At 45.7% G+C, this 13750-nt stretch overlaps 1 protein-coding gene across 2 annotated transcripts in view; it reads right to left on the bottom strand.

The window, feature by feature from the left end:
• The window catches only part of PPP4R4 (protein phosphatase 4 regulatory subunit 4), a 1899245-nt gene that overhangs the window by 918390 nt on the left and 967105 nt on the right, over positions 1-13750 (bottom strand). The gene's annotated exons all lie outside the window — the stretch shown is intronic.

Here is a 13750-nt window from a genome sequence, read left to right as displayed (position 1 = left end):
AAATTCATGATTTTCAATCCACCAAACAAAGCCAGGCCCAATCCCACCCTGGGTACTGCCAGCCTTGAGAGGGTTGCTACCTTCATATATCTGGGGGTAACACTACAGGAAAATCTATCATGGGAGCGCCAGATAGCAAGATCAAGGGTTAAATTGTCCCAGCTGTCGGGCGCAATTCTGAAGGTGGCCAATACTTCCACCTTTAAGCCCATAAGCCCGGCCCTTGAAACCTATAGGACTCAAGCCAAGGCAGCCGCCATGTATGGGAGTGAGCTATGGGGGTACAAAGCAGGCCAAGATTTGGCGAGAGTGGAAAACAGCTTTCTTAGACGCCTATTAGCTCTTCCACGAGGCACACCACTCCTGCCATTGAGATTAGACATGGGTCTTCCCCCTATTGCTGAGGAGCTTGTGTCAAAGCCAGTGAAGTTCTGGCACAGGCTTTGGTCCACAAACGAATTACACCACTATAGGCAGGACCTTATCCATGTCATGAGCCTGAACCGCAATAGTAAAATCCCCTGGCTTGCTTTCGTAAAAAATGAATTGCTCACTATGAACCTATCTGAGTTATGGGAGGATCCTGTGCAAGGCTGCCAAAGGATCTCATGTAAAGCCTTGACCCAAATCTATAAAGACAGGAGCCTTTCACTTCTGATGAATGCTTAAAATAGCGGCACCCTTACTGCGCGATTCCTGGAATCCAAAAATTCTTATGTATTTGAATCTTTTATGGATTTTATTTTCCCTATCCTGGCGAGGAAATTGTTTGTACAATGGAGGTTAGGCACACTCCCCACCAAAAAAAGTACCCACAAATGGACCAAGGGGGGTGATAAAATGTGTCCATGCTGTAACATCCATGAGGAAGATGACCTGCACATCATGTTTGTGTGCCCTGTCTATCACAGACCCAGAAAATATTGGATAGTGCCGCTCTGTAGAAACCTGGGGTTCAGAAAGTACTCACAGGCATTTAGAGTAATGAAAACCAGCACTTTGGGTCACATTGTCTTCGCCATATCCAAATTTCTAATGGCAGTATGGCTAATCAGAAAGAAAAAAGTCCCCTAAACCATGGATACTGTTATGACACTTCCTATTCCTCGCTGGATGAGAAGGGAATTTTATACAATGTATTTTCTTAAAAATGTATTTTAAATGTATGTATTGTGTTTTGTACTGTATCTTTTATGGTCTATATGGCCGAAATAAAGAATTTTTGGATTGGATTTGGATTGGAAAATTAATGGCAGGCGGGGGTGGTGGGGTAATGTTTCTTTTGGAGAGACAGGAGGACGGGGTAGAAGAAAAGGGACTACAGACATGCACTCTCTGAGTATTCCGGTCAGTTGGAAAAAAAAGTGGAAGGACACTGGCCACAGAAAGCAGTACTTGATCCATGGAGGAAGACTCCCTACCCCAGGAGGAAGCTGGGTGCCATGAGGAGCAACTGGCCAAAGGGAGGCAAGGAAACAAGAGTGATGCAAGAGCCAACCAATGATGAGTTAAGGTAAGCAATGCTTGGGCTTACAGCCTTCTTTAAGAATTTTCTTGTTTATGGACAATATCTTTCGCTGACAGCGCATGCATTCTGTGGGCAAAACCTAGAAAGGAGACAGGCAATAAAGTGCCATCTAACTGGGTATCTGAAGTATAGGAAAAATAAAGAACCTTTTTTAAAGATAATATAAAAAAATTAAGTTAAAAAGACACAGTTTTAAAGAGCTTTGTCATTAAAGAGAAAGGAACTATTTTTATGGGGATGTGATCAATTAACACTAGCTTTCTATAGTCATTCAAAGTTAGTTCGCTTTTGGTTTAAGTTGGCTGACCTATTTCCTATATTTTTTCGCTGTGGTGGGGTGGATACAAAAAAAGAATGGTAACCCAACAACAAAATGGATAAAGCCTATTGACCAAAGAGCCTTTATATATGTATAATATGTGTAACGTTTTTAGTACACAATAGTCTGGCTCTCTGTCTCAAAGGCTAGACCTAAAATTCTGCTACACAGAGAACCAAACCAGACAGAAAAAATGTACACCTCGCGCCTAATAAATAACCTCTACCCGTACTTCGGTCTTCGGAGAGTACCATTTAAATGTGAAGCGCTTATTAGGTAAAGTTTTCCCCATGTAACTTTTAAACTATAAAATAACAAATAAACAAATCCATCCCTACAGTCTATTTATATGGTGCTTAACAGTGGCGTAGGAGTGCTTCCAACTCCATCTATTATTCGCAGGTAGTGGACACGAAGCTCAAGGAAATGTAGTGATCTGTCCAGTACCGCACATTTTAATGAATTGAGTAAATGTGGAGTTAAACAAGGTATTGTTACTGAAGACCTGGAGGCTAAACATGAGTTCAGTATGTACACAAATTGTGTGACCATAGGCATATTGCTGTTTGTTTAGCAGCCTATCTATTTGTTTATGTGGTCCCAAACAGGTTACGTGACAGTATCAGTGGCGCGGTGTACATGCCCAGCCCTCCTGGAGTTAACAGATTCATTAGTGCTTTATTAATCGGAGTTTAGGTGAAACTTTCAAGAATGCGCCAAAGGTGGATGTGTGGCTTTCTCTGTGTGATGCATTTCTTTCTGTACGACCATATGCATCAAAGTGGTCACGAATAGACCACAGAACCCATTTGATTGATGCCTTCATTGAATTGCCATCTCTCCGTGTGAGGAGGACACAAATACTCCAATTCTGATCTTTTTTTTTTTTACAGATCAGGGAATTCTGGGACTTGCAGTGATTGATTTGATTTCCCTGTACCCAAATCACCAAGGCCATTAGATGCCTCTGTCTTTGAACATGAGCAGGAACAGAATGAAACCCACAAAATGTGTGCCGGTAATTAAAAAAACAAATGCAAAGCAGATAGAATGTCAAATACGGAGCAGAGCTAGAAACACAAGAATTTCCACAAAAAGAAGGCCTGTGATGACCGAAAACATGTAAGGAAGCTTGGGACATGAGCAGGAAATAAATTATAACAAGAAGGGGGAACAAGGGTTGGACAATTTTTAACGGGGTCCAATGTACGTGTCCTATAACGTAGATAACAACAAAGATTGTACAGAGTTCCCCAGAAAGGATTTGACTAAATTAACCCATTAAACCTCTCTCTTAGATGTGTGATAGAGCAGGGAAAGTGGAAGTCCCTTATCGGAATCAAGGATGCCTCACACAAGTCAAAGGCTGGATGACAACTGTCACCCCACCCGATGATTGTCCAGTGTCATCATTGGCTATCCTGCTCCTTCGGCAGGCTGGCGATGCAATGCCCGTCGGGCAGCACAAAAGTGCAGCACTTTAGCGGAGATCTTTTATTCCTTTAGCCAATGAGTGCATGTGTGTGAGGGACCTAGGGAGTGCAATAAGTGAGCGTGAGTGAGGTTAAAAAAGGTCAGTGGAGTCCAACAGGGGAACCTTTAATAGCATGGCTCACTGCCTTGTTAAAAACCGTGAAAAGTTGAGGGGTATTAAGGCGTGACGGTTAGGGTAATCAGGCCTTATTCAACCCTCAGTCCGGGTATGGTCGACATGTTTCTTGCCTCTAAGGCAATTCATCAGGACCAATTGCTCATAAGATTGCTCATGGATTCCTCAATAATTAAGGAAGTATACGACCTGTGAGGTGTCGCAGAATCAACCCTTCATTGAGGCCCTCCCTGGGACCGCAGTCCCTGGTCGGATTTCGAACCGGCTGACCTGGTGGGGCCAGTGCTGTGAGGTCGGTACCTGGCAAGCTTCTGGCAAGGCGTGTATCACCTACCCCGCCCACATCGGTACTGTCGCAGGATCGCCGGTAGAGGGAAATAAATTAAACATAAAATGTGCTGGTAGTAAAGGAAAACAGACAGCAAACAGAACAAGGCGTACCGGAAATCCATTCTTTCCCATGCATCGGATGGCACCTGTCTCTAGTTATGGCCTACACGGTACCTTGTTTCAAACGTTCGACTATTGTATAATGTTACAAGGTAAACACTCTGCACAAGAATTAGACTTAAATGTGTTAAAGCCAACAATAAAGCTTCTCAAAACATATTGGGGAAGTGCGTTGTATTTGCAACCACAAATGCGTAGTTACCAATACAGCAAGTGGAAACGTCCAAGCGACCAGCAGTCAAGGTACATCATCTGTCATAATTCGTAGCGAAGACACAGGACATAAGGAAAACGTTCCCTCTGATGCCTGCTGTGGCCTCTGCCGAGCAAGTGCTGTGTTATGCTTGAGCCCTATCACTGCGCTCACACAGCGAACCAGGAGCTGGGAAACCGAGCTCCATGCAGCTTGCAAACCTAGGGAACATACGCCCGGGGGACCTGTGCATGTAAATGAACTCAGCTGGATAAAAAGTGTGCCATTGCTGTCACCCAGAGTCACATTGCCTCAATATACCTTTTTAATATATTTGCTTATTATCAATTTGTTTGAGGGTAAAATAATGATCATATACTGGCTGGCTTTTATTGAATCTGATTGCACTCATGACACGCACTTCTTCATGACTAAAAGTCCCCCTCCACCCCCCACCTCCCATGTCTCCATCTCTCAGAAGCACACCATCCTCCTTTTTGGCTCCCAAAACACAATATCACTATCTCTCTTAAAGCGATGTCAACTTAAGGATCTTTTGTGCCCAGTCAAAAATATGTTTTGAGCCCTCCTGTTAGAGCAACTATGAATTTTATTATTGATTTTCTGCTAATTCATTCATACATGATGGCAAACAATATTGACTTAAAGATTACATTTTCAGAAAAGGTGTCATACAAAACCAATCAAAAGAATGCTTCTCACGGGCCCTCCAAAACGTATTAGGATGAAAGTCAAAGGTATAGGAAAGCAAATGAAATTAAATGAAATGAAATGAATTCGTACTTGTATAGCGCACTTATACCCTGAGGTGTCTTGGCGCTGTACGCATACCACTGTGGAACCCTTCCTGGCTTTTCCCTGTGAATTGCCCACTCCTGGGCACCCCCAAGGTGAAGCCAGGCATCCCAGCGCTTTTGGGGCCGTTGTGGAGATTAAGCAAGCTATTGCCCAGAGTTGCAGAGTGGGACCCATGATTAGAATAGGCACCGAGGCGAGAATTATCCGAGGAAATTGAGCCCAAGACCCACCGAGGTGGGAATTGAACCCTGGTCCCAGGCCAGACCTCTGCATCAGGGTCTGCCGTTCTCACCATTGAGCCACACTTCTCCACGCAGAAAGTAGAAGGGGGAAGAAAGGGAACAATAGAGAAATGTACAGAGGTAAGATAAACAGATCAGTTTCAGGGGGGATGGGGGGGTCTTGATAAGTTGCGGCACTGGGGAACAGGCCACTTTACCCATCCATGCCTTAAAACGACTCTGACCTAAAGAGGGGCGCTGTTTCATCTTCTGAATCTGTCCTGTGATGGTGGTTGATTTCTGGGGCCTCTGACAGTCTGGGGCACTCGAGGTCCAGGCGGAAGTCCGTGCCATTGTCTTCCGATGTGTCGCCTCCTTAAGACCAGGTGCCTCGTGGGCTCCTTTTTATCTTGTTCACGAGGGGAGATGATGGGGCAATTGGTGTTTCTCTAGTTTGGGGTGCAAGTAGGCGGTTAGCAAAGCTTACATTTCTTCCCTCTCCTGCAAACCTTCTGCGTGGCGGCTGTCCTTAAATTGCACACTGGCCGAAAATCTCTCTGTCGCTGCTTTGCCGCAGGACTGTCTCACATTGCACTAAATTCGAGACATACACAGTAGCGGATAGACTCTTTGGGGGAGGGCAGATGGGTAGAATTGGATGGGGGGTGGGGTGCGTGCCCACGAGTTATGACAGCATGAGGGACTTCTCGTAACAATGACCTCAAACACGGGTGGGCACCCTGGTGCGCACCACATGGTAGTTATGGACTAGAAGGCACACAAGAGGCTGGAGCAGGAAGTGGAAAAAAGACTAGAAGGGCCCAGCAGTATTTTCGCTCTCTGTGAATCTGCATACATTGAGAGTGAAGTGATGTTTAGCTCCTTTGAAGCAGGCCTTTCACTCCCCTTCATCTGTAGTAACGTGAGACACTGTCTAGTGTCTCAGTTCTTTTGTAATGAGCACACCTAACACCCACCCACCACCAGGCATCATAGGTCAGATGACCCTGGCAAATAAAAGGGGCTGAGCGAACGTGCTCAGGGCCCATTACCCATCCCCAGCCACTGTGTCCGTGTCTGATTGTATGTCTGCAGAATGAGGGCCTAGCGCCCCACCCCAATCACCACATCATCCACCCTCTAATGCACGATGCTCACTGCGCTTGCTACTGCACCGAATTTTGCTTAAATGTCGATTTTTTTATTATTTCCCTATGCCTTGAACAAATCAAATGTTGAGATTGAGGGCACCTAGAAAGCTCACTACACGTAAACCGGGGCAATTGGTGTTTCTCTAGTCCGGGGTGCAAGTAGGCGGTTAGCAAAGCCTACATTTCTTCCCTCTCCTGCAAACCTTCTGAGTAGCGGCTGTCCCTAAGTTGCACACTGGCCGCAAATCTCCCTGTCGCGCTTTGCCGCAGGACTGTCTCACATTGCACTAAATTCGAGATATACACCGTAGCGGATAGGCTATTTGTGGGAGGGCGGCGGGTGTAGAGTTGGGGAGAGGGTGGGGGTGGGGTGCGTGCTCACGAGGTATGAGAGCATGAGGGACTTCTCGTAAGAATGACCTTAGACACGGGTGGGCGCCCTGGCACGCACCGCATGGTAGTTATGGACTAGAAGGCACACAAGGGGCTGGAGCCGTAAGTGGAAAGAAGACTAGAAGGGCCCAGTAGTTTTTTCGCTCTCTGTGAATCTGCATACTTTGAGAGTGAAGTGATGTTTAGCTCCTTTGAAGCAGGCCTTTCACTCCCTTCCCTTCATCCACCCTCTGATGCACGATGTTCACTGCGCTTGCTACTGCACCGAATTTTGCTTAAATGTCGATTTTATTTTTTATTCTTTCCCTATGCCGTGAACAAATCAAATGTTGAGATTGAGGGCACCTAGATAGCTCACTACACGTAAACTCCTCAAGGTGCTGTTCTAGTTCGAGAAGCTGTACTACCAAACCGCTGCAATATGAAAATGCAACATGATTCAATAGGAAAGTAAATAGGATTCACATATGCACCGTCTCTGCAGTATAGTACAAATCTCACACACACGGCTTTCTATTTCTAAATGAGGTCTGCTGGGAAGGGCAGTATCTCAAACAAATCTAAAGTGGTGGAAAGGAGGCGCATTGTCTTGTTACAAAGGACCCAAATAATAAGTAAACAAATAAATGAAGACCTTGCTTGCACAACTGTCTATTTCAGGCCTATGAGCAAATGAATCTCGTGACCCCTGACCAAGCCAGATTAATGCAAATACCCCAAAAAACTTTCTTGGCATTTTACAATACAACGCTGAAAAGCAGCCGTCGTTGTGTGTGGGCGGAGGGTGGCCGACATCAAGGCTAAAATGCCCGCTGAGTAGTTAAAAAACGAGGTACTCAATAATAATGAATACTTACTTGCTACACTTGTACAGCGCATTGTGCAACGGGAAATGGCCTCTAGGCGCCGTTTATGGAGTTGATAATAATGGCCGACAGAATGACTCCTTTTATCGACCCCGGAAATATGGAAGGTGGTGTGTACCAGCCATAAGTCGTACATAACCGCCAGATTGCACATACATCTTTGCAGTGATGCCTTAAATTCGGATTCTAACATTACCCGTGTTCAAAACAATGCACTCCAACTTAGGTGCTCAGCACACCAGGCGCGCAAATGCCGATTGGATGAAATCATATACTTGTGTTTGTGGCCCGGATTGCTGCTGGGGAGGGAGGGGGCTAATTGTGCATACCCGCGGGTGTCTGCCTGTATAATTGTTTTGCAGATTATACACCACTCCGCGTGCCCAAACTCGGAAGGCTGTGCATATTCCATACAAGGTAAAACAAGGGTCCGAATCCCTTAGTGTGAGTGCTGTGAGGAACACGTGTGAGCTGTGTGTCCTGTGTGGTTAGCGTAGGTGTGTGTGAGGATGGGAGTTCTGCTTTTAACATGCTGTAGTTACAGCACCTACGCATGAGATTGAAAGTGAAGGAGGGAAGGTTAGACCACTTAAGAGTCACTGTGGTGCCAGATGATCCCGCAGTCTGTCGTGCAGTTTCGCATGCAGTCAGGCAGGTGGTTACACATGCTTTGAGCTTCAGGATGGCAGAGTCATTGTAAGAATATTGACGCAGCTCTTGGCATGCATCTCTCGCTCAAAACCTCACTTCTCGTGTAGAGTTTTCTCCCAAATAAGTTTGAATGCTATCACTATTTAGCTCAAGGCTGCTTCTTAACAAACGTTTCTGCAGCGTCCACTCCTCAGTTACTCGCCTAGTACCTGAATGCACGATCCCTCCTAAAGCGACAGCAGAATCATACATCATGGCAGCAGGGGGAGGCGCGGGCACCTAGCGCGGCAGCACAAGGGAAGAGGGGTGCCTGAGCGATTCACTTGCGGGAGCAATAATTGCTACCATATGGCTGCGCTCGCTCCCGCAAGTGAATCTCCACTTGTGCACGCGTTGCCATTGAAGGCAATGGAACGCGCGCACGTTTGAAAAGCCAAAGCGATCGGAAAAGGTCTTTTTGCCTATGCAGCGCATGCGCGCCTCGTAGGCGATACCTAAATATGGGTTTTGAGGCTTCATCTCTGTTGTTTGAAAGCTGTAATTCACTGTTATTATGTAATTTCTGTGTATTAGAAAAAACAACTATTAATAATAGCATTCTAATAAATAGAGGGTTTTAAACCACTGCAATTCATGCAATAACATTAGCAATAGATGTGATATTGTAGAATAATCATGTATATACTACGAATTCCAAAAATGTATCTTGCCCTTTAAATAATTGGATGTTATTGTTATCAGGCATATTGTAACTTAGCCTATAAACTTCTCAAACATACAAGGTTGATGGGCATTCAAGCCAGTGATATAAATGTTGCACACAAATCTCTGAATCAGGCGCTCAACTCACTGAGCTAGTTTGCGTCTTTGGTTGAGTTTTAAATGTAGCCATTACAGAAATTACCTGAAAAGAAAACAAACCATGTCTGTATTATAATCAGGGCCACAGGAATTATGCGATTCTACAACTGTAGATATTTGCAGATAGTTAATTACTTGCTGACACGCCACATAATTCATCATCTTCTGCATAATTTGCATATTTTAACAAAACAAAAAAAAGTTTCTAGATCAAAAATTACTAATAAAACGACCACATGTTTTTCCATTCGGGGTCAAACCTTCTGTTGCGCAGATGTAGATGCTGACTGCCGCATTTAAGCAGCTGCCGCCAGTGCAGGTAAGAGCGGTGAAGCCGGGTTGGGGGGATTTGAACAGACGACCACAAGGGAAAATGAATTATTTAATTTTCCATTGTGGTCGGCCCCACCACTCTTACCTGCATGTGCCACGGCTGCATTTGAGGTTTAAACATGTTAGTAAGGTGAAACCTCTGCCCAAACAGTGCTAATGAGTAAGAATGACAAAATGGAGAAGTACTGCTTCAAAATGTATTGCATTACATGGCAACATTTGCCTCTAGTAGCAAAATTTAGTGAACGAGGCCAGATAATTTGGTTTTTCCCGCTGCATAATTCCAGTGGCCTAATCATAACAAACAGCAATTCAGTCCTAAATAGGTGAAAGCAGTGCATCATAGTATCAGAGAACAAACCTTATCTTTCAATACAATAATGCATGCAAAAGCACTAGGTTCATCTTATTGAATTAAAGTGCTACATAAAACTCTTACGTAGGGGCGTGGTTTAGCGCCTGGTGAGGATGGCAGCGCCGGTGTGAGTGCTCTGCTGCAGTCGGGGGTAACCAGCGTTTCGCTCTCTCCTTTTGACCAGCTGACGGAAGATATTAGCTTCGGAACGTTTCAGGCATGCCGTGAGTGTGTTTGCGGCTCCTGACAGCAACTTCTTCCTATCATTTTGCAGCAAGCTGTTGCGGTCGCGGCTTCATGACGGCCACGACCGCCATTTTGTTTTTTCTCCGGCGAACTCTCCACACAGTATTTCCTTGTTGCTTCTGCTACCCTTTGATGTCTGCATCTTCCTCCATGATCGTGATGGGCCACTGCTGGCATTCTCTGCCGTCCTTGGTAATTTTTAGCCCACTTTGAATGTTTCCTTAACCTTCTTCAGTTTGGCAGCCATTTTATGTTCCCTAGTTCTTCTTCCTGGACATGCCGCCTGAGAAGATAATTAATGCTCGTCCCTTATGAAATAACGGAGGTCTGCTTTCTTCTCTCTCATAGAAGATTCTAATACCGCCAGAACCAGGTAGTTTTGCATTTGTTTATATCCTTGCGCTGGAGCCTTTTTCATTTAACATACTCGTACTTTGTACGTAAAAGTTCCTGCGTTTCCTCATTCTCTGCACTGGTACCATTATTGCCATATGCAAATTAATAAGGAATGTAGTATAAGGTAGCTGCCCAGCGACAAGGTGTTTTATATTGGCGGCTCTTCTGGTATCTTGATGGGACGTTCTTCTTAGTGGTGGCTGATTCCTCATGGGCAGGCTCCGACCAGTCCCTGTCAGTAAATCCTCGAATCATCACATCTTTATCAAGAACTCCAAGGTGTTCTCTGCATTAGCTCATTTAGAAGCTTCTCAGGCGCCTCATAACTCCACGTCACCGCCTCTGATGGAGCACTCCGCACAACCTTCGGGAAAAGTTACTTCCAAAAGACTGAAAAAGGACCCTCCTTCACCATCCAATTCCGCCTCGGCCATATCCATGGAACTTTTGCTGGAGGAGATAAGGGTGCTCCGTCCCTTTATGGAGGAGACCAACGCGAAACTACAAGTTCTGACTGACAATTGGTCACAGATGGATGCGAGGGTCACATCAGTGGAGCGGAGTGTCTCTTCTCTTCAGGAGTCATCCTCCAAGGTTTCTCATATGAACTTGCAGATATCTCTCCTCCAGAAACAAGTAGAGGATCTTGAAAATCGAAACAGGCGCAATAATCTGCGCCTCTACGGCCTGGTGGAGGGTTGCGAGGGGACTGATCCCATTGCTTTCTTCAAATCCTTTCTGCAAAACTCCTACATCTACCAGAGGACACCGTGCTCAACATACAACGGGCCCACAGGTTGGGCCGGCCCTCATCACCTACTTCTCCTTCATCTAGGCCAAGGGGCGTCATTATGTACTTTCTCGAATACACGGACCTACTTAAAGTCCTCTCAGCGGCCAGAGCCTCTCCGCGTCTTACTTGGTCAGGGTCCTCTTCGTTCTTCGCACAGGACTATGCTAGAGCCATGGCTAATCGTCGTAAGGCCTTCCTGGACATGAGATCTGCTCTTCGCTCCATCGGTGCCAGATACAGACTTTTCCACCCTTGTCTCTTTAAGGTTACCTACAACAATAAAACGACGACCTATGAAGACCCTGTTCGACTTCAAAGCTTCCTGAATTCCTGCCGAGCTGCTGACATGAACCTTTCGGGTCCCTCCTCTTCCTTCCCTCCATGACTTTTCTCTCCCCTTATAGCTGATGATGCCTCCCCTGATTTCGCTTTTTTGTCTTATTCAGTTTAACAGTTATATTCCTGGTTTTTGTACATTTTGTAGTCATTCATGTTTCCTGTTATTCGCTCCTTTCTGTTTTATCATCTCCGTTACCTTGCTTCACATGTTACCTTTTGTCCCCATTGATCTATTTTCCTAATATTTTCCTCATTTTTCTACAGATTTTCCACCGCGTTTCATGCTGTTCCCCCGGCCAGGCGGCTCGCTGACCTGGACGCCTGCCTCCTCCAGTTGGTTCTACCCCTCCTCCTCTCACGTTTGTTCTTTTTCCTGATTGTACCCCCTCAGCTCCTTCCTTTGTATGTACATTTTCCTCCATTGTTTGACATGTATGCTTTTACTCCTAATTTTATTCTCCTAATACCCTTCCCATTTCTCCTCTGTTCTCAAGTGTCATTTCTTCTTTATTGGCTCTTGCTTCTTTCTTCTTCTGTTTTTTGCAATTCTCTATTCACTCCTTGGAGTTACTTACCTCGCCTTTTTACTTCTGCATGTTTCTCTCCAGTGTTTTTTAAGTCCATTACTCCTTCCTTTACTTATTCTTCTTTCCCTTATCTGTCTTCTCCTTTTCCTATTTCTCTTCGCATTATCCTTCAACCTTGCACTTTCCTTTTTTATTGGCTCAGGGATGTAACTCCTTTTTGTTTGTATTGTGCTCCTGATACCTAATTCGTATTTGTATTGCACTTTTTGCTTTCAAGCTTTTATGTCCTTTCTGTCTCCTCTTTTCTCTTTCTTATTCACTATCTTCATGAGTTCTTCTATGTTGGACTTTCATCCCTGATGTCACTCTCTTTTTTCTCATTTCTTTCTCTCTAACACATTTATTTCTTTTTTACTTGTTATGTCTCAAGGGCTTTCTCTCTGAATTTGTCTGCTATTTCATATGTTGCTATATATACTATGTTATTGAGAATAGTTACATGGAATGGAATGTAAAGGGTATTAATTCACCAATCAAACAAAGTCATTTTGTGCAGTGCGATGGGCACATTCTGTTCCAGAGTCACATGTCTAGTGCACCTGTGGATGGGGACAAACCAAAAGGAGAAAGAAAGACAAAGAAACCCCCCCCCCAACCAACTGCCCCCCCAACCCCCCGTCTCCCTCCCCCACCCCCTGTACTGTGCTATCAAACTTCCGTCTTTTCACTATGGCAGCGTAATCATCCGTCCCCCCCTCCAGCTAACTACTCGGGCAGCTCAGATGGGCGGGTCTGGCGGTGGCGTCAGCCGTAGCAGTCTGAGATATCTAGGGCAAGTAATTTCTTTGAATTCTGACCTCAACAATGTGTGAAATGGTGCCCACAGCTCCTCAAATGTGTCCACCTCCCCCGCTTCCACCAGGGACATATTTTCCATGCCTAAGACATGCCACAGTCTATGTAGCCAACCAACAACAGTAGGAGGCGTGGTAGTGCGCCAGTGAATGAGTATATTCTGTATTGCCGATCCCAGGGCGATCGCTATCTGCCTACCCTTCTTAGATCGTAGTGGGTACATCAAACCATTTGGCAAGCCCAGTAGAACATAGGGAGGAAAGCGGGGTAATTCAATCTCAAAGCATTGGTCAACCTCGTTCAGCACCTCCTCCCAGTAAGGGGTCAGCAGGGGACATTCCCATAGTATATGAGTAAGTGTGCCAGTCTGTCCGCAGTTTCGCCAGCAGGTCTTGGGTAGTGAGTGGTTCATTTCGTGTAGCTTCTCGGGGGTGCGATACCAGTAAGTGGACATTTTTGTGAAGGTCTCAGTAAGCCCAGTGTGGTAAGCAGAGTGTCGTGCCCGGTAGGAGATGTGGTCCCAGTCAGCGTGGCTCAGCGATCGCCCCAGCTCCCGCTCCCACCGCTCTCTCCCGGGATTGTAGATGTGAAAGGGGGGAGGTTGCAACAATTTATAAAGGTCAGAGATAAGCTTGGCATCCGAGGAGCGAGTCACCAACCAACGCTCATATGCCGTAAGTTTCCGGTCCGCCGAGGCTCGCACCTGCGGCTGGAGCGCCCAGTGGCGCGCCTGCATGTATCTCATGCGCTCCGTCTGGGGCAGACCGAAGTCCCGCCGTAGATCCTGGAAGGAGACCGCGCCCTCCGGGCCATACATGTGGAATAGGGCGGAGCAACGGGCCGCC

The sequence above is a fragment of the Lissotriton vulgaris genome, chromosome 9, assembly GCF_964263255.1.
Source record: "Lissotriton vulgaris chromosome 9, aLisVul1.2, whole genome shotgun sequence".
NCBI classification, from domain to species: domain Eukaryota; kingdom Metazoa; phylum Chordata; class Amphibia; order Caudata; family Salamandridae; genus Lissotriton; species Lissotriton vulgaris.
Note: the sequence above shows the minus strand (reverse complement) of the source record. Positions and strands in the feature narration are given on the sequence as shown.